This window comes from Pholis gunnellus (genome assembly GCF_910591455.1).
Source record: "Pholis gunnellus genome assembly, chromosome: 10".
NCBI classification, from domain to species: Eukaryota; Metazoa; Chordata; class Actinopteri; order Perciformes; family Pholidae; genus Pholis; species Pholis gunnellus.
In genome coordinates, this window is record NC_136537.1 from 4,091,562 (window position 1) to 4,112,544 (window position 20,983).

Here is a 20,983-nt window from a genome sequence, read left to right on the forward strand (position 1 = left end):
TGAAAGTATTGAGTGGATCGTCTGGCGCTGCTGTGGGTATTTTTGTTAAAATTATAGGCCCTCTGACATCCCAGTGCCTGTGTGACAACATGGAGGGAATTGGCGTCAAGAAGAAATGACTGATTGTACAACCCGCCACTAACACAAACAAAACACAATTTCATAAGAAATGACACTCTGTAGAGGTACATCTTCAGGCAATGGTGTACTCATTGTATTGCATCTCAATCCGCATCAGCCAAGTGTGAGTACACATACCAGGAATGTGACTGTGGTTATTTGTTTCTCTCATTGTGCAAACACAAAAATAGAAATAGAGCTAAAAGAGTGTTCAAAATATCATGAATCCATCATGACAGAGTGTAATTGTTGGTGTTTGGTTTCATTAAAATGAACAAAATGTCTTCATCATAACTAAAGTCCAATGTCAATTAAAAGTACAAGTCAGTAAGTGGTCGGAAAAGCACAGGTGTTACAAATAACATTCACGGCTATGGGCTGTTGAAGTGTCCCAGCAAGCCATGACAGACATCATCAATTGGATTATTTACACCTGTGCTTAGAAAGGCCTTCCAGGCTCAAACTGTCATGGCGATAGAGAGATCTTCTGGTTATACAAATAAAATAGCCGTCGGAAGTTCCAGCTTTGGAGCTTGCAGCAGGCCCTAATTTTCTCACTTTCCATCTAATTCTAGTTCTCAATTGTTACACCGTGCAAGTATTTGATAGAATCAGATCTATCAGAGCTAATGAATCAAGATGATAACTTACTGCTCATCCTAACGATGCCCGAATTCCATACTATGTGCTGCTGCTAATTGTACATTTCCTCAGCAAATACTGAGAAAAATGTTGGCAAATTGATAAAACATTTTTTTTATGTGGGATACATATTGTTCAATATGAACATGACAAATGGTGTGTGAGTCGACGATTCATCAGGGACTCTTTGGAACCCTCATGCCAACTCCAAATTTAAGCTACACAGCAAAGCTAGTAGCCAGTACGGTAGCTAGTAGCTACATTTGGTAGAAAACAGAGTAGCTGGTAGCTACTAGCTAAATTTAGTTTTGGATTTATTGTTTTTGGCAAAGTTACATGGTCCATGATGAATACATTTGAAGTTACATTGATCTAGATTTGTTGTTGACGATGGATTAATTGACCATGTATGAACACAGATAATTATCACCTGACTCCACAGTTCCTGTTACTATATTTACCATTTGTTTTGTTTTCAGAGCATACGTATTTGGTTCACTCTTACTGCCCGAATTAAACTCTTTTGCAGTCGTGGCATGCCGCCGTTTTTGTGAAGATGCTCCAAAAACCCCCACTGTAAGCTACCAGCCCAGGATGATACAACAGACGGACAAGACAGCAACTAGCAGGCGAACGTAGCGGATAGCATTTAGCAGCTCAAGAGCCAGATGTTTCCCAGGTTCCATCAGCTACCGAGATAGCCACGACTCCAGATAAATGCAAGTGTTGCTACATGCCAGCTGGATGCATAAATAAGCAACTGTTTGCTGATGTGTTAACCATAAAACACCTTATGAGGTGATAATATGTCAATGCTATGTTTACAGTCCAATGCTACTGAAATAAAACACAAGAAATGTTTCTCAAGCCAGCCCTAAAGCCTATTTGTTGTGCAAGGTTTACTACTGACTTGTGTTTGCACACCTTATACAATGAAGGTGCAGCTCTTAATTGGATCAGGAACAGAGCTGAAGCAATAACTTATAAGACTGGTCAGCTCTTTGGACTGTGTAGAGATATTGAGAGCTGTCACACTACATCCTGCTGCTACGATGTTACTTGTGACAGTATGAGCCTTATCATCTAATGAAATGAAAAGAACTCACTTTGAAAGTGTGTTACAAAGTGTATGACGCAATGTGCATTCAACACCATTTTGGATTTAAAGTAAAAAAAAACTGCTCAAGGTGATAGTAATTGTTGTGTGTGTGTGTGTGTGTGTGTGTGTGTGTGTTCTCCCAAGTTCACCTCCAGACACAAAGGACCACATTGATCTCTCTTTCTTTCTCTCTCCCACCCACACTGGGAGGACTCATCCATTGTCCCCAAACTATAACCTCTCATCTAAGTGGATCTAAACCACTTATCCCAGTGCAGTGTGTGTGTGTGTGTGTGTGTGTGCACCTGTGTCATACAGGGGACACCGTTTTTTTTTTTTTGTCATTGACCTAACCAAGACCACTGAGCATTGAACTAGAGACCTGGAAAGCCTTTTATCCACCCATCCATCTCTCAGTTTCTGCCCTCCTCATCCATCCATCTACAGCCTGGGGCATCTTGTTTTTCCCTCCAGTGATTCAGGCCCACGTCTACATGCATTAGTGCTGACCGAAAAATCGTATTTTCATCGCTGCGCGACGAACATGATGAATAAATAAAAGTTGTTTTATTTGGGGAGGGTTGCCGAACCTCTGTATTAATGTCTGCTAATATTTGAAATGAATGACAGAGAGGCAATGCTAGCAACTGTCTGGTAAACATGGTGGAGCATTTAGCAACTAGCCCAATATTTTCCCCAAAGTTAATGGAGAACTTTACATAAATGTCTATATTACTCTATATTTGCTGGATACCTTCGGCATAAGACTTTGCCAATGTGATTTCCATTATAATTTCTGCCCCCCCCCCCGGGGACCTGTAGAATCCATTATTGAAGGTTGGACGTTATCTTAAGTTATGGCTGCCCCACCTCTACTCGTTGGTAATACAATTTATTCTGTGTACTTGAAAGATAATTACAAATGATTCATGTAGATCAAGAGTCATGCGGTAAACCTCCACACGCTCCATCAATGATATGTGATGAAATCTCTAAATTCAAAGCAAATTGAGATCCGCTCTTGCACCAGGAACTGACACAAACACACTCACGCATCCGTGAGCTGAAAGGGATTTCATGTTGAAACATTCTTTCATCTTGTTGCTTTGATATTATTCTATACGTTCATGCCAGTGAACCGGGATGAACTGAAAAAGGGAAAACAGCTTCCTCTTGTTGTTCCTATTTACTGTGTCCCATCTCTTCCCCCCCGATGTATCAGCCTTTCGTCACGACTCCCCCTCTGCCTGTCCAGCCCAGAAACCAGAGGCCTGACGCTAAACGTTAAAAACAGCATCTACGTAAAGACAAATGTGTTATGCATATCTCACTATAAACATGACGATTCGATTAGACCACAATGCAAACGCTGTGTCGGAAGCATTTAGCGCATGCTGTGCACCTCTTACGGATGCAAATTGAGTGTGGGTGTGTATTCATATGTGGAATAGGGTGAAATGCTTCAGTGACTAAAATGGCCCTGAAGTAAAAGACACACGAGTGTTTAATGCATGAGCTGCACATTTAGTTTCTATGCTTTAATGACAAAAAGGTCTTTGCACCTAAAATAATGAAGTTATCTTTGACATTAGTAAAGTAAAATCCAGCTGTGAATTTATTTGGGATTATTGGAAGAAAGAAGAACATTTATTCACTAAGAATTAATATCTAACAGATCCAATCCAGCCTGAGCTTTATTATATATTAATCTCACTCTGAATTACAATATGTTCATTGCTTTTGTTTGTGAGATTCTGAGGAGCAGATGGGTTAGGATGAAAGACAGAGAGGGTACCAAAAAGTACAATTGTATTCCCACCATCTCCTGGATGTGTTCACAGTGAATCTGAGGTTGGAACTCTCCTTTAATTGGCTTCCTCCTAGAAGAACTTCCGTCGACTTTGGAAATCAAAGATGTTCAATGAACTCATCATTCTCCCTGCCAACAGACGTGTTTTCAGCACTTTTCCATGACTCTATTCCTCTGTGTGATTTGCCGGCAGACATCTGATCAGATAATAAGCAAGTTTAAATTGGATGCAAAAATAAGACCTCAACCACTGTGTCAAAATATTTGAAGGAATCGTTTGAAATTTTGGAAGTACACTTTTCTTTTAATTAGATGAGAGGATCACCACTTTCATGACTTTTATACTAAGCCTACAAAGCAGTTGCTGCATCCAGAAGGTTATCTAAGCTAAAAGGAAACAGCTAGCTTAGCTCAATCCAAAAGGTATCAACATCTGCAAATGTATGAACGACAAGTAGGGATTTTATGTGGGCTATGTCACAGTAGCAGTGATTTCCTGAAGACGAATCACGGCGACGACAAGGCTAGACACGGCTAGCATGTTAACTATGTCTCCAGTTTAAATGCTAAGCTAACAAGTTTACTGTAGTCTTCTAGTAAGAATCTTCTCATCCAACTTTCACCAAGAAAATGAATGTGTGAATGCGTATTTTCCAAAATGTCAAACTACTACCTTTGAGATTTTGCACTTCTAGAAATCTTATGAATTAGCTTTGTATTTTCATATCTGTGTCTGCAGAACCTTTTTGGGGAATGACTATTAGATGCTAAGTGAGTAGACCGGAAATATATGTGAATATATTATTTAGAACAAAAGAACAGAGTTGGTTTAACCTTTAAGTTTTCTACTGCCAGGAATTGGTGTTTGAGGTTAAATTCTATGAAAGTGATTACAATTATGATCCCCCCTGAATCTCCCTGAAGATAAAAGCTGTTAATGGAGCATTCCAACCCTTAAGATAGCTGCCAATGTGAATTAATATGTCAAGTGGAAAATTAATGTGGCAAAGGTCTCGAAATGCTGAATAACAGAGTTAATGTAGTGCTACAGATTATATTGTTCAGGGATGGTGTTTATGGTTCATCTTGATCCTATTGGAGATGTGTTTGCTTTTCCCAGCCTATGGTTATGTCATTCTCATGAGATGTGCACACTTTGCAGGCCAACAAAGCATTTTTGACAGTGCTAGTGTTTATCAGGATCATGCATGGGACACATGTCCACGTTATTGGCAGTCTAATCTGTTTTACAACAACACTATCTAACAAGGCTTTCCACTACCGGTAGGAAAATTATGTATTACTGTGTAATTGAGAGATAAGTCGTGATAATAGGATTATTGCATCCACATTAGGGCTGCAACAACGAATCGATAAAATCGATAAAAATTGATTATTAAAAGAGTTGGCAACGAATTTCATTATCGATTCGTTGTGTCGCGCGATTATTACGCCACTCAATAAGTCGCAGAGATGTTTGAGGGTTCAAAGCAGGCCCGGTCGCCTGAATACCGCAGCTAGGAATAATGGAATAGGACTCCGGTTCTATTTTGTGGGTTTTTCTCTGAACTGGGGCCGTGATTAAGAGGCACGGCCGGGGGAAACCTCACCCAGCCCGGACACGGAAAGGATTGACAGATTGATAGCTCTTTCTGGATTCTGTGGGTGGTGGTGCATGGCCGTTCTTAGTTGGTGGAGCGATTTGTCTGGTTAACTCCGATAACGAACGAGACTCCGGCATGCTAACTAGTTACGCGGCCCCGTGCGGTCGGCGACCAGCTTCTTAAGCCGTGTTCACACCAAACGCGTTTAACGCGATGAACGCGGCGCGATTACATTCAAAGTCTATGTACAGACGCGTTGGACGCGATGGCGCGTTTGGCGCGGCGCGTTTGACGCGTCAAAACGCCGAAACGCCGAAACGCCCCAAACATTTGCATTGCAAAAATTGGCATTGCAAAAATATGAAAGGGTCTGTTTACTCAGTTAGCAAACAAAGGGGCTCCTTGCTATATATGTTTCAGGCTGAGAGCCCTGCTTTCACTGACAGGTGGTACAGCTCGATGCTTTTAGTTGGAATTGTGCAGTATAGCTTTCTGCCTAAACTTGTAGGATGTGTGGGACTATTTCCCAGCCCAGATACGACATGTTAATAAGTGAGTTATAATGTGCTGGTATAGGCAAGCTGTTTTCCCCTTTATGCTAAGCTAAACTAGGCGGCTAGTTGCTGTATTAGTTGCAGTCAGACACAAGAGTGGTACTGATTTCCTCACCCATCTCACTGCAACAAAGTGATTATGTGTATTTCCCAATGTGTCAAACTAGTACTTCAACTTCATTAACTCACTAGTTAATGAGTGAATGTATTAACAACATAGGCTACACCCCATTTGCTCATCGTAACGTTGTTGTAAAATTACTTCTTGTGACATATTTCAGGCAGGCAAAGGGGTGAAAAAGGTGACAAAGATGCAGGTGCAGATGAAGAGGAGCTTGTTTCTTATTCGTCTTGGTGATCGGCACATCTGGGTGATGCAGTCGTTTGTGCGTTACGCATGTTGGATGTGTTCCCGTACACAAACCCTCCAGGATCAACAGTGACATCCCGTCTTCAACTATGTCTCTGTCTCGCTGTTGAAGTCACAGGCGGTTCTTTCAGCGTAGGCGTCTAATTTGCAAATGCCTTATTAATGTGACTGACTCGCATACCAATCGGCTTGTTGTGCTAACCTCAGCATATGCTGCGAACGGTTAAAGCTTTCCGGGCGGAACGGAGAGCTGCTTCTTGGCCCTGAAATGCGCACCACCCCATCCCCTCAATTAAAAAAAACCTCATCTGATCTGCACAAATCACATATCCGGCGGATCTTGGATTCAAAGTTGCAAATTTCGCCAAAAGGTGACAAGATCTCCCATTAGTGGAGTAACGGACCATTGTCCATCCGTAACGATCCCCCCATCACGGTTCGGCACCCATGTGAATCCCGGATTAATCATACAGTTTAACGTTAACCATCGCAGTGTGAAATAAAGTTTTACCGACGATCGTTAGCCACCAATATTCAGTAAAATATGTGATCGGGACATCATTTATGCTTTTCTAGTCTCCGACCTCTGATAATGTTACATTGTAAAGAACCAATCCGTGTTTAAACTGACAGGAGAGCTAGTAACGTTAGCAGCGCCGCTAACGGCTAACGAACAAGGTTCCATTCAGTTACATTATGATGGGTTCAGACTCAGTTTGGTAAAAATTAGGATTGGGCGAAGGTAAATTATAACGTTATTAAGATGTGTTCACATGTAATCTCTTAACATGTAGTGCTGGTGAGAAACTTATTAAATTACACTGACTTCAGAGCAGTTGAATTGATTTTTTGGGTGGTGACAAAAAAATAAATAGTCTGTAGCATCGTAGACCAGCTGCTATAATCAAACAACAAAGGGATCTGTATCTGTCAATATGGATTATCAATGATCAGCAATTAATATCAGCGGCAAAACATCTATTTGCGTCTTTTTTTCTTTTGTGCTGATCTGATCCGTGATACAATCCGAACCCGTGGGTTTTATGATGGGTTGCACCACTATCTCTCATGGTCTTCTAAATGTGTGTCCTCTGCTGCTCTGTGCAGGACTCGCGGGATAGGTAACAAACCTGTTTTGGCAAACATGCCTCTCAAATAAATTTGGCCTGACTTGACAATTTAATGCGAGTAAAAACCTGTCCAGTAAAGCTGTGTCCTGTCCTCCTGGAAATGAATGAGGTGAAAAAAGAGATTTAAAAGGTGAAAGGAAAGATTTGTGGATGCCATTCTGTGTCTAATGTGAGTGGCTGACATTCATAACCCTTTTGTTATCAGCAATTTTAAAGTTAAGCTCAAGTCTGGTACACCACACTACATACACACACAAACACACTCACACAAACAAACATGTGTGTGTGTTCTGCTGGGTGTGGCTTGTTATTTTGTAACATGGCTGAGAAAGGGTACAGTTGGGTTGTCTGTATTTGCATTTGAAGACAGCTATGAATAATGCATGGGATATCAGTATCAGCTATGTGCATATTATCTGTGTGTGTGTGTGTGTGTGTGTGTGTGTGTGTGTGTGTGTGTGTGTGTGTGTGTGTGTATCTATTAACACGAATGAGGAATGTGTTGCCATGCTGAAACAGATGTCAGGTGAGAGCAAAAACATCAATCAATGCAACTGGCAACGCCGACCGGCAACTGAAAAGGAAGCAAATAAAACTACTTCAAATTGCATTACATGTTGTAAAATGAATTTCACAATTTACAGCTTCAAAAGCATGCAACAAATTCTTTACTACACATTATGAGGGTCCGCTAATCGGATTAGTTCCCCCTCCATTCCTCCCAGTCTTCGTTGCAGAAGTTCATGTGTGAGTTGAAAGTAGCGTTTGAGGCTATCGTACTGGCACACAGACAGCATATGTAGTGAGGCTATCATGACTTTTTCCTTTCCGTCATTGCTCTTTGATGATAATTTGATGGGATTGCTGTACATCTGCTACTGTGTCCACGATCACTTCCAAAGTGTCCCCGGGCCGAGCAGCATCACTCCTACAGCACAACTCCAGGCACTCTGCACTTTGGCTGACTGCTTATATTTCATCTTTGTGCATTGTGTGTGTGTGTGTGTGTGTGTATGTGTGTTTGTGCTTTTGCTCTGAGGGAAAAAAAACAACAACCACAAATTCCAATTACATAAAATGCAAAATGAGCCATGAATTAATCTCCAAATCAACCTGTAATCCGCCATATCCTCCTCATCAATAAATCAAGCGCACCCTCCCTGCAATTACCCTCCCATGATCGGGGCAGGCAGCTAGAGGGTGCGTTGAATTATGGCGCTAATAGAGGGGGATGTATCCTGGCCAGCAGGCAGCGTGTTTATACCTGGACGGAGCTGCGGATTAATTTGACTATCAATCTAACTAACTGGCAGCGAGAGGGAGCGCAGACACCTGCGCATGCTGAGACTTTCACACACACACACACACACACACACACTCAACACAACACATGTCTCTGCATGCAAAGATCTGAACACAAATGCGTCTAAATAAGGATGCATGCACACAAGCTGTGCTGTGTTACATTATTGAGTGAGGTCTTAAATTCTGCTTGTGCAAAGCTTTTGTTCAATGTTTAGTTTCCACACTTTCCACCAAATGGCAACAATGAAAAAGCTGTGGAGCATCAGTGGGGTTTTAATGATGCTCTACATGAGTGGCAGCACAGTGGTTAGCACTGTCACCGCACAGAAAGAGGGTGGGGTTTCTGGCTTTTCTATCAGGTTGGATTAACTGGTGATTCTGAATTGTCTGTAGGTGTGATTGTGAGTGTGACTGGTTATGTGACCAACTGGGTAACTTGTACAGGGTGAACCCCGCTTCTCGACCAATGACAGCGGGGATTTCCTCCAACCCCCCTCCTAGTCTTCCGACAACTCAAAGCGCTTTAACACTACATGTCATCACTAACACCCATTCATACACTGATAGCAGAGGCTACCATGCAAGGTGCCACCTGCCCAGGACTCTAACTAACCATTCATATACCGCAGGAACAGCCTGCTGGAGCAATTTGGGGTTAAGTGTCTTGCCCAAGGACACATCGACAACTGGCAGAATTGGGGATCGAACCGCCGATCCTCTGATTGAAGGACGACCCTGCTCTTCCACTGAGCCCTTAAAGAACACTTAAGAAGTATTATGGTCAACGGTGTGACGTCAAATGGACAACTACTTTTATTCTTCTTTGTCGTTCTTGCAGGTTATGAATGAGTGGCAATGTAAAAAAAAAACAGAGGGTGGGGTTTAGCTTGGGTTTCGCAGCATGACAGCCAATGTGTATGTGGGAAAAGCAGCGTCACCTGGCCAAGTGACTTCACTGAATGTGTGTTTGTGTGTCGCACTAAGTGCATTCACCCCCAGGACTGTATTTGACACGAAGTTTGTGCAAAGCTTGATTCCCTGTGAATCTGTGGCTGTGTGGGACTGTTCAAGTTCACATACTTCTTTGTGTAGTAATGTTTATATATGTATGTGTTTTTACTGTAATTAATACTTAAAATCAGTTTGTTTACCTTAAAGCCAACTTCACAATGCACGACTTGCTGTCTTGTAATCAAGAGTGATTTTTGCACTACATGACTGACGGATGACAAAGGGGTAAACTACGTTTGTCACAAAACCAAAGGTGAGAAGTGAGACGGGTGTAGTCGTGCATGTTGATGTTGTCGTCGGAGCATGTGTTCGCATAAAGGCCTGTTTCCATACACCTTTACTGCTACCCCTAATGGTATGCATTAAGTTTATTTATGCAAACATCCAACAACACCAACTTCGGTCTGTGTTGCAACACCTACTGTCAACTGCCAGGTTTCTCCTCAACCTGTGCTTTTGAGCTCTCATTGGCTGTAGCTCCCTGATAGACTTCCTGACAGATCCATATTTTTAGCACGCTAGATATCTGAGATGTGCCCGCAATGAATCTTTGAACAGTTCACACATAGCGATAACCGATTGGTGAGCGCTGCGCCGATGCGGATTTGGCTCTGATCTGGGGCTTTCGGGTTATAGAGGTGTACATAAAGGGGTCTATTTTATCTCACTTAATGAACATTTGATTTTTAACATATCTAAAAAATTGTAATTTCAGTTCACTTAAAGTACTTGCTCGCCCTCAGGCAGTATTCTGCGGCTCTGGAAAATGAAGCCAATGCTAATGTTCCTGAAACTTGCATGATGTTTATTTAGTAAATGATGGTCCATTTAGAGTCAAACAGACCATAAAGCAGGGTATGCTTTAGGGCGTGGCTACCGTGTGGTTGACAGGTTGCTACCACAGCGTTGTCCGGTCTGGGAGTTGTCCATATTTCACAGCGTTTTTTTTTTTTTGTAATTCATTCTTCTGATGATGAACATGATGGTGACGGAGAAAAACCAAGATGGCGAAGGCCAACATGCCAAACTCAAGGCTTCAAAGCGGCACTCCAAAAACAAAAGGGTTGCCTCCACAGTGACTATGCCCACATCTTATTTTCAGTCTATGCTCACCCTATAAACTCTCTCTTTCTCTCTCTCTCTCTTTTCCTATTATTTACTTTATCCATCGCCTGCCACTTTATTCAGGTGGAACATGAGACTGAGTGTTGCAGCAGTAACTCTTGAAGTCTTTGGATTGAACCTCTTTTGTATGTCGCTTTGGCCAAAAGCTTCTACCAAGAGTATAAATCTCTTGGGTGAAATCATGCTCGCCGTGTCTTTCGTGCTGGTCAGTGTGTTCCCGAAGGACACTGAGGCAAGAGGCATGGTTGTTGTGTGGATCAAAACACCACCTTTGCTACACAGAGGAGTCTTTGTAGCACTCACTCGCACCGACCCTTAGGCCACTTGGTTTTCTCACAACCTGCTCTGTCCTCCTTTTTCCTCTGACGTAGTCCTTCCCTCCATATCTCCACCCAGTCAGATTGCATTTCAGAGCAACCTAGAACCCCTTGAACATCAAAGCGTCAAAACTAAGGCCTACTTTTTAGTTTTTTATAGACCGGCCAGGGCAGCAGGCATTGGCTCAAGTTGGCATGCACTGGCACATGGTGGTTCACGTTGGCAAGAGAGGGGTACCGAGTCGGCGGCTGCCAAGTCACAGAGGACTGCCAAATGAAACTTCAAATGACCGTTCTCTCCTTCTCTGCTCCCATTTTGCTCTCCCCGCTTCTCCGTTTTACTCTCCTACCGGCGTTTTCAGTTTGTCAGTTTCACTACCTCTATTTCTCTTCATCTCTTTGTCTCTTCCTCTTTCCGCTCTCCTTTATCTCCTGCTTCCACATCTGTTAATCTGATGGGGAGAAAGGTTAAACATTTGGCTGGCATTAGGAAACACCATATGCTACAACTATCTGTGTGTTTCTTGAGTGTGAGTGTCCATAGAGGGTAGATTCATCCTCTAATGCAGAGAGAGACAGGTGGCTCATCTTACTAGCAGTACCGCAGGGGGAACATCTGAGAGAGACAGTATATTGGTTGCTTGTCAGTGCCTTCCATAATAACCCACAAGAGCATTTTTTGATGGGGTTATGGATTGTTTCAATTCATGCAGCTAAAACTACTTGGTTAAGGTTAGATTGGGTTAGGTAAAGGGCACTGGCACAGGTCATTTCCTTCCATCCATTCAAAACAAATTACCATACCAAAAGGTCATCTTGAACTCCTCCCTAAGGTCAAAAAGTGTCTGCCTACTGTACCGCTGCCTTGATTTCTAACAGAGGACGGTCATTAGTCATACCACCACAAAAAGTCACCCTTCAGGAAAATGTCAACATATGCCCCTTTTTGAACAGAGTTCAGCCGTGTCTCCATTACATTTTATATATATATATATATATGTATAAAATATATATATATATATATTAAAAGCTTCGCTGACAATGCAAAATGTCAGTGAAATAGTCTGTTTTATTTAATTAGATTTCTCTATAATAAAGAGTCCTGGTGAGATCAAATTAATAACATGACTTTATTAATTGGTGTCCAGGTTGTGCGATGAAGAGTGATCAGGCAACAATTATTTTTTCCAATGGTGTAATTTGGTGCAATCTGGCCATGATTTTTATCCCTGACAAAGGCACCAATTTAGGCACGAAACATACTGAATAAAACATTTTACCTTAAAGAAATGTCTCTCCTTAGTGACATTTTTTTTTATACTTATCTTAACTATTTATTTATATTTTCGAATAAACATTGCACAAACTTATATTCAATATGTATTTCCTAACATGTTTCATATCGTAAAACAACAGACCGCAGACTTTATATCAGGCATCTAACCAAAACACATTCAAAAAGGTAATTGAGAGACAAGGAATGCTGACTCATTTTCAGGTTTTAGTACTCATTTAGCAATCCTGCTCCCTTTGAATTTAACCCAGGCAGCAATTTCTCAACACAACCTAATTGGGAAACCTAATTAGTAAGGGACTAAGTTTTAAGGGACAAGGTTGGATGCACAATAACTAAAGTCTAAACAGAACTAAACTATGAAATAAAAGTCATTTTTGCACATTCCTTTTTGCATTTCCATCATGTCTGTGAAGATAAGGGAAATTACTCTGATATTGGATTTAAACATTGCGTTTGTAATGCGTTTTTCACTTACAAATAAACAGCAACACAGTCCTCATCATTATTACCGTGGAGCGACTCTGCTCATTGAGTTGGATGTAACGAACTGACGCCAAGGAGACCAGAGAGATGTAGGAGTGAATACAAAGGAGACTTCAGACTCCAGAGTGTCTGTCTCCAAAATAGCAACAGTATGCTAAGTGGTTTATGGATATTTATTTTTTGCCTCAGAATGCAATTGCAATTTAAGTTTTGTGTTTTTTTTTTATTCGCTCTGTTCACATTGACAGCTTGTTTTTTGGAACTCGGAAACCAACTACAACTACATGATACATTAGAGATAAAAAAAAAGGTCCACCCAACGACCTAACAGGCACCGGGCGCTACGTATGTCACAAAACCAGAAGTTCAGTAGCTGATACCAGTATCAGTGAAATTCCATGTTTATTGATACCTAATTCAATACCACAATAAAAAAAAATAAAGCAATAAATGTCATGTACTTCAATATACACTACAGTTTTGTGCAAAGTTCCTCGTCAAGCACTGAAACCTCAACGCTACCTCTGTGCATTAGCTGTTAGCTTTGATATTTAGCTAAGCAGCACTGAACGAACTTCCCACCAGCTGCCAACAGCTAACGTTATTAGCTCTTCTCCTGCTGATTGCAACACAGATTTATTCATAATGTAGCATCATCAGGGAAATGTTCTATTTCCCCCAGGACGACGGTATGCCCTGACCCACAGTACAGTAGAAAGACAAGAAAGTTTTCAGGATTTTGGCATCAGCTTGGTAACCAAAGTATCGGTTCCTGTGATATGCCTAACCAGCGCTTGCTTCAGTGTATCCGATAGTACCTGGGCAATCAGAAAGTACTTCTACAAGGGCAAGGATTTTTTGGCACCAGTAAGCTTTGTTTATCCTCACGTTTGGCGCCGTAGCGAGTGCTTCCGCAGATGGCGCGCAAGCCTAAAGTATGTACGGAGGCGTTTCTACTCTATGTGCTGTGCAGGACGTACAAACAAGTTTCAAGTGTAACCCAGAGACACGCCTATACTGTTGGTGTAATTTGCAAAAGGCCATAAATCAACCTCCACAATGCGGAGGAGGGATTGTAATTATCTGTAAACTCATTTCTCATATTCACAGACTACTTATTGCCTTTGTACAAGCCCTGTAAAGAAAAAAGTCAAGTATTACATACATTGTAAAGAATCGAATATGCAGTTAACATCCCTAAATTTCTGAATTGGCTCCTGGGCTAACCAGCTATTAAAGAAACAAAGCGAGTGAGAGATGACGAGTTACATTCAGCATAGGCCCCCAATCAGACTCCAACCAGGGACGTTGCTGCTTATTGTCGGTGTTCCAGCCTCTATGTGGCAAGTTTTAAGCATTTAAACCAAAAATCCAGGCTTGTGTTTCTTGGTGAGGACGGTGCTACCGCTTACCAAGTCAATTAGCCAGAGAGCAAAACCCAAGCCAGTCTAACAACCAATCCAGTTAAACATCCAGAAAAACTGCCTGCCACCCTGCCAAAAAAAAAAACAAGCAGCCAACGACGCTACCAGCCCAAATGTCTGGCCAAGATGTCACCAAATGAAACAACCACTCACCCAGACAGTTAGCCAGCCAGACAATTCACAAACCATATCCCAGGGTCCAGCTAGTCACTCACTTTCTCCCCACAGAGAACATGTTACATTTCCATCTAATACAGTGTTTTGAAGTGACGAGTGGGCAAAGCCAGAAGCATGAAATCTCTCATCTCACGCTACCTTGTTCACTATATAACACTCATTATTTTGTTCAGTTTCTCCTCTGCCTCTCTTTCTTCGTCCTCTACACTATGTGTGTGTGTGTGTGTGTGTGTGTGTGTTCCCACCGACTTTTTGATTCTCTTTCTGCCCGACTCTCACAGATAGTCGAGTGTTGCAGGATAGGTTTGGTGCAAAGTCTTTCTCACAGTGTTGCAGTCTCAAAAAATAAACTGAGACCTCTCACTGTGTGTATCAATTTCGCTCTAAGTGATATGTGTGTGTGTGTGTGTGTGTGTGTTGGTGACCTAATCATAGTGGATGTAGGGAGGGTCTTGGGCAGTCGCAGCATGCCCTCTCCCCCTCCTGAAGTCCTTATACCTGCAGAGAAATTGGATTCTTGCTTTTCTTTTCTCCTCTCTCTCTCTCTACTTTCCCCTCCCACTCTCTCTCAGCTCCCCCCTGTTTTTCTCTCCATTTATTTAGCCTTTCTCCCCATCCCTCCTATTGAACTTTCTCCTTGACTCTCTCTTTACCCTTCCCTCTCTCTCTCCATTTCCCACCCACCTGCTTTCATTTCTTTCTCCTTCTCCCAGCACACCTCTCTCTTTTGTCTCAGACAACGTTATTTTACAGTTATGGCCTCCTGAGAGAGAATGTTATTCCACCTTTAACGTCTGTTCACCTTTGGTTTTATAAGTGTCTCCAGGTGCCCCCCCCCCCCCCTCTCTGGTTCACATAAACCCACGCACTCTGATAGACACTGGGGATCTGCAGGGTTTTGAACAGCAACAGGTAAAAGACAGATTGCAGCAGTCCTTATGAAGTGAAGCATTATAAACATTGTAGGATTGGGGCAGCAATTTGTCCTGCAGCATTTCGTTCCACAGAAAACCATTAAAGAATATAAAAAACTATTTTTTACCAGCTACAACCATAAAGGTTTATCCAGGATTCATCTCGTGTTTTCAATGGAAGACAATAGCAGAGAATTGTTACATTTCAGAGAAGAGAAAAGCTGTTAATGGGAACTCTTTTGTAAATGTGTCTTTCACAGCACCTCTCCACTGGGTTATACTTTCTACAGGAATGCCAGTGAGATTTTCAATCGTGCATAACATTCATTAGAAAACTTTTTTTTTCATGAAAAGATGCTAGAAAAATGTCATTTGGGAACATTAAAGGATTTGTAAATGTCCCACTTTGGCTTTCCCAAGTGGTAGTTTAAAATAACAAAACAAACAAACACATGCCAGCACATGGGGACAGTGAGAAGAACAGGAAGACATCACTTCAAACCTGCAGTAAATGTTTTTTAGGCCGTTTGGGGGCTGCATATATCTACTGACAGATAACTATAACTAATATCATGTGACATATCGTCACCTTTTAGCGTCATTTTGGAGTCTTGTTTCTGGCCACCTGATGAATCTAAGTCCAGTATTCACTTCTTTTAGCTCTGTTTTTGGTCTCTACCAACTCCTAAGGCAAACATTTGGCTCTTCAGCTGATAAATGCTCTGCGGCCTAAAACTACACTATGAGAGCAATGAGAGGGAACCCAAACAGTAAAGTTGGAGCCGGACAGCTAAACTATGAGCTGAAACTCACTGTGAAGCTGCACCATGTTCATTCTTGGTGGAAGTGGAAGCTGCAGTAGAGGTTGATAGAAACAATAAACTTTATGTTTTTCAGGATCTAAGAAATTTGCAGATTTATGCTTGATATTTCTCTAAGTTGACTTACATATATCCATTTTCAGGGATGTAGCTAGACAGCTAATTATCCAGGAAGATGATGTTTCCGTTCCTAATCCTGCCTACGAACCTCAGACTATTTGATTGTTTCTCCATCCCCAAAATTGGAGATGTGGGCAGTGTCTCAGAGGACTGAAACTAGGCTACACACTTTTTTTAAACTGAAAATATGTAAATTGCAACACATGTTTGTGATGTTTTTGGACAGCGCTCAACAATTGTTGAATCCACCAGCAGCTCATATTTGTCTTTAGATTCATATTCTTGGTTGCAGCAAAGGGAAGGCAGGATGTCTGAGTGCTTCAGGGGCTTGTTGGTGACCTCAGAGAGAATAGGATACATTATTTTCCAGCAGCTACTAAGCTCGGGGCAGACCCAGGGCAGACCCAGGGCATACTGCATGAATTAAAGAGGTCTGGGCCTCTTTGTAGAGGTCACGAAAAAGATCAATACTGCCTGTGAATGGCAATCATTTTGCCTTGGGCCAACAGAGTTCTAATGTATACTTAAGAATACTTTTCCTCTGATTCTTCTTCTGATATTCAGTTTTCCTTCATACCATTTGCCTCTATTACTCTATCCTAGCCTGCATTGTCTGGAACAAATTGGCAGAGAGTTAAAAGACCCTCATTCTGTAAACTGGGCTATCACCAAACCATACATTTAAAAACAAAAAATGTTATTACAGTGAAAGAAGCAGAAGCCTCAAAGGCTGAGCAAAGTGTGGCCCAGTATTGTGGTCGTGGAAGGTCGTGAAATAGTCACAAACTGCTATCTATTGTTTTTTACATGGACACTGATTGTCTTTTTTTTCGTGGCATCAACTACAGAGCAAGTGACGTAGTATTTAACATCCGAAAAGACTATTTTGTTGGTGGGAGCGAAGGTGGTTGGATCCAACAAACAGAGGACTTTCAACCCTGAGACTGGGCTTCGGCACCGCATTGTGGTTTAATGGTTGTGCTTTTGTTGCCTAAGCCTAATGTTCGTGACAGTTTTCTTAAACCTAATTAAGTAACTTTGTTGCCTAAACCTAATTACGTGGTTTTGTTGCCAAAACCTAACTGTACATAGGGATTTTGAGCCCAACCCTGATGTTTTTCCAAAAAATTTGTTGCCTAAAACTAACTTTAGTTTTTAACGTAATGTTCACAAAACGATTAGATTGCCTTTTTTTGACTATTTCACGAACTACCGTGAAACTGTTTTGAATGACATCATGATACAGAGTGGAGATCTGTAAAGAGCAGAGCAAAACACAACGGCTTTACAATAAATAGAGGTAAACAAAACCTAAAACAATCTAACTTGAGAACAACCATTTTAAATTAAACTAGCGCAGTGAAGAGGGGCAGAACACTCATCACTCCACTATCTAAAATAAAGAGGTCAATTTGTATGTGTCACTTTGCATCTCTAAAACTTTTCCTTAACTAGACATCTGTCGGCTCTGGTTAGCTAACACTACACATGGAATTCCAGGGAGATATAACACGTGTGGCCAGAGTAATGGAGTGATCTGAAACCACAGCTCTTGTCAACGAGCATCATGGGTTAATACGCAAGTAACGTCAGCAGGAAATACATATTCGTAGCATGTATGAAACAGCTGCTGTTTACTTTTGAAATAACCCAGACCAGGGGTCACCAACCTTTTTCAAACTGAGAGCTACCTCAAGGGCACTGAGTAGTACGAAGGGCTACTTGTTTGATACAAACTTCCTGAATAACAAAGTTGCATAAATCACCTTTTAATAATAATAATAATGATATATGTGAAGAGACTGTCTGATCACATGTCAATGTTAATTATTCCTCAAATATTAACAATGATTGTGTATTTTGTTCAAAATCACACCTGTTATATTTTTGTACAAATGATCACTTCTAACATATTTTAGGAAATCATTAACCTGTCATATCTTCACATCATGTCTCGTTTGTACGAGCTACTACCTTTGTAACATGTTTGAACATCATGAACTCTGTCCCATGTTTATACACATTATCAGTTATGTAAGATTGATATCCGAGTGATATCCGGCCAATCCAAGAGTCGACGATTGTAGCCAATTAAATGTAGTTACACAAAAAAGAAAAACTACTCGCGAGCGAGCAGGTGACAGTTTTGCGAGCAGAAGAGCAGTGACAGTCCCTCACGCTCAAAGCATGGTTTTCTCCTCGCAGGCTGCATTTTGCTCGCGCCAGCAGAGATATTCTGCGGGAGTGATGTGAACGCACTCGTCAAAGTAATATACGCGCGCTGCTGTTTAATTTGCACGCGCAGGACCTCTACAGACACGCGCCCGTGGATCTTATTTGCGCTCTCGGATTTTGACAGTGATTTGCCTTCATACTAGTGCTATTTTTAGAACATGCCTTGCGGGCGACTCACGTGGTCCCTGCGGGCGACCAGGTGCCCGCAGGGACCGTGTTGGCTACCTCTGACCCCGACCATACACAGACTAGATATAGGACAACTTTGCCACAGCAGTGTAAAGCCACTAGGCTGGTCTCTCCCAGCATTCGTAGCTATACCTACAAAAAAACACAAAAAACAAAAGCAGATTTTTCACCCAGGAGACCACTGTTCATTCACCATGTAAAACGAGAAGTCAGCGTTGATTTATTTGACATGTAACTTGCGTTCTTCAGTAACGCCACTTCACTAGTTATTTTAACCCAAACAACCATCTTTTCTTCAACCTTTCTAAGTAGTTTTGTTGCTTAAACCCAGTGGCGGGCCGTCAGGGCCTGCAAGGCCTTCTCTGCTGGCCTAAACAGAATCACAAAGTTATAGCTATTTTATAATTGAATAATTTTTCTTAAATGCACTACATGTATCATAATTTATAAAAATATTTTTCCCATTATCTTATTTTCTCATTGCACAGCTACTGTGCTCCTCAGTTGCTCTGCTTCCAGTGCAGCTTCTTTTAAGTAGAGCTTTTATCCAATCAGATTTCACCTCTGTGTCTCTAGGTAAGAAGAGAGGCCCGAGGCCTGCAGACTCACCAGTGAATCCATGTGCAGTTTAAGTGAATGGGGACAATATTGTTGATTGGCATAGTGTTCAACCAATCAGATCTTTAGTTTAACATTCTTTGACGCGCCAGAGCGGCCTGCAGGCCTACAGCTACGTCATTAGCAGCAGCGCTGCAGTGAGATTCTGTGCTGTGATTGGTCAGTGGGCGAACACGTGACTGTCGTGAAACGAAACTTACAGCAGAGGCTTAGTTGGAGTAGTAAGAGTTCATATTGAAAGATATGAATGAAATTATGATATTTTTTGCATTTTTTTTTTTTACCTAGCTTTTTACCTAGGTACTCGTATGCACTGTTAGGCACTGTTAGTTCCTCTTGGGCACTGTTAGGCACTGTTAGGCACTATTAGGCTCTGTTAGGCACTGTTAGGCACTCTTAGTTCCTCTTAGGCACTCGTATGCACTGTTAGGCACTGTTATTTTGAAACGACACGTAACGACGGAAATTGACATGTCTAAGAAAAACGCACGGAAATGTTGTACGATTTCGTAAGATTTAATACGAACAGTTGTATGAGGATACATTGAAACCCACAGATTTAACAGCTGCAGTGTTTTCAACTAAAACTTCACTCAGGACATTAGGACCAAACTCTTTCTCATGCAATAGAGTCTGTTGATACTGTATATGGTGTAAACAAAAGTTAGGAACTTATTGTCTCATAAAGAATAACTACAGTGCTGAACTTTATGTGAAGTAGAACTTCAACAAAAGACAAAGATTCCTATGTGCACAGTTACACTCAGGAATTACTATTAACCGGTAAGTTTAATTGCACTCAAGAGGACAGAATGTGTTTGCTGTGTGAGCTCGGTGAAATCGAGAATGAGGTGCACTTATATTTTTGCTGTCCTTTCTAAGAGGACATGAGGGATGTGCTCTTTAGTAAATCACTTCCATTTATGTTTATTTCTTGTTTGCTGGATATCTATGGAAAAATTGAGCTTGTACTTCAGGAAAGGAAACTTTTTTTTTCCAGCAGATTTTATTCGCCAGGTCTGAGAGAGAGAAGGCAGAATGTTTAGTTTAAGACCGAGCGGTGAAGTAACCTGTGATTTTGTAAATGAATGAAACTTAATGGAATGTGTCCACTGCAGCTGTAATTGTGGTGTCTTATAAACCCATCAGGGTTAGGCACGTTCATGACATGAAAATAAAGATATCAGTCAATCATCAATCAATCATAACCAAAGGTGACAGTTATTTATTTTTACTTTTAATAATCAATTTTTGCCTTTCTGATTGCAGAATTACCAATGTAATGCATTCCCAATCAAGAAGCCATCCTTCTTCTTCCCCACTAGCTGTCACTGAGCTCCACACCGAAACTCTGAACGTACGTCAGAGTGATCCCGCGTTGATTGTGAGTGTGACAAACTGTTGCAATATTCATTAAACAGCCACAAACACTCGGTTACAGTGAGAGCTGTCCTCCCTTTTAAAGAGGCATCTCTTATTCACCAGTTTGTTCTGCGAGACTATCCACCGCCTAATTACATTCCAGGACAGTGCTAATAGCTAATTATACACTCTGAGCTACTTTACAATGTGTGCAGTTTATGGCACAAAAAACGACAACTTGCTGCTGTCCACATAA

General features: G+C 41.5%; 1 protein-coding gene across 1 annotated transcript in view; it reads right to left on the reverse strand.

The window, feature by feature from the left end:
* The window catches only part of il1rapl2 (interleukin 1 receptor accessory protein-like 2), a gene marked incomplete at both ends in the record, with an annotated part of 315,353 nt that overhangs the window by 116,832 nt on the left and 177,538 nt on the right, over positions 1-20,983 (reverse strand). The gene's annotated exons all lie outside the window — the stretch shown is intronic.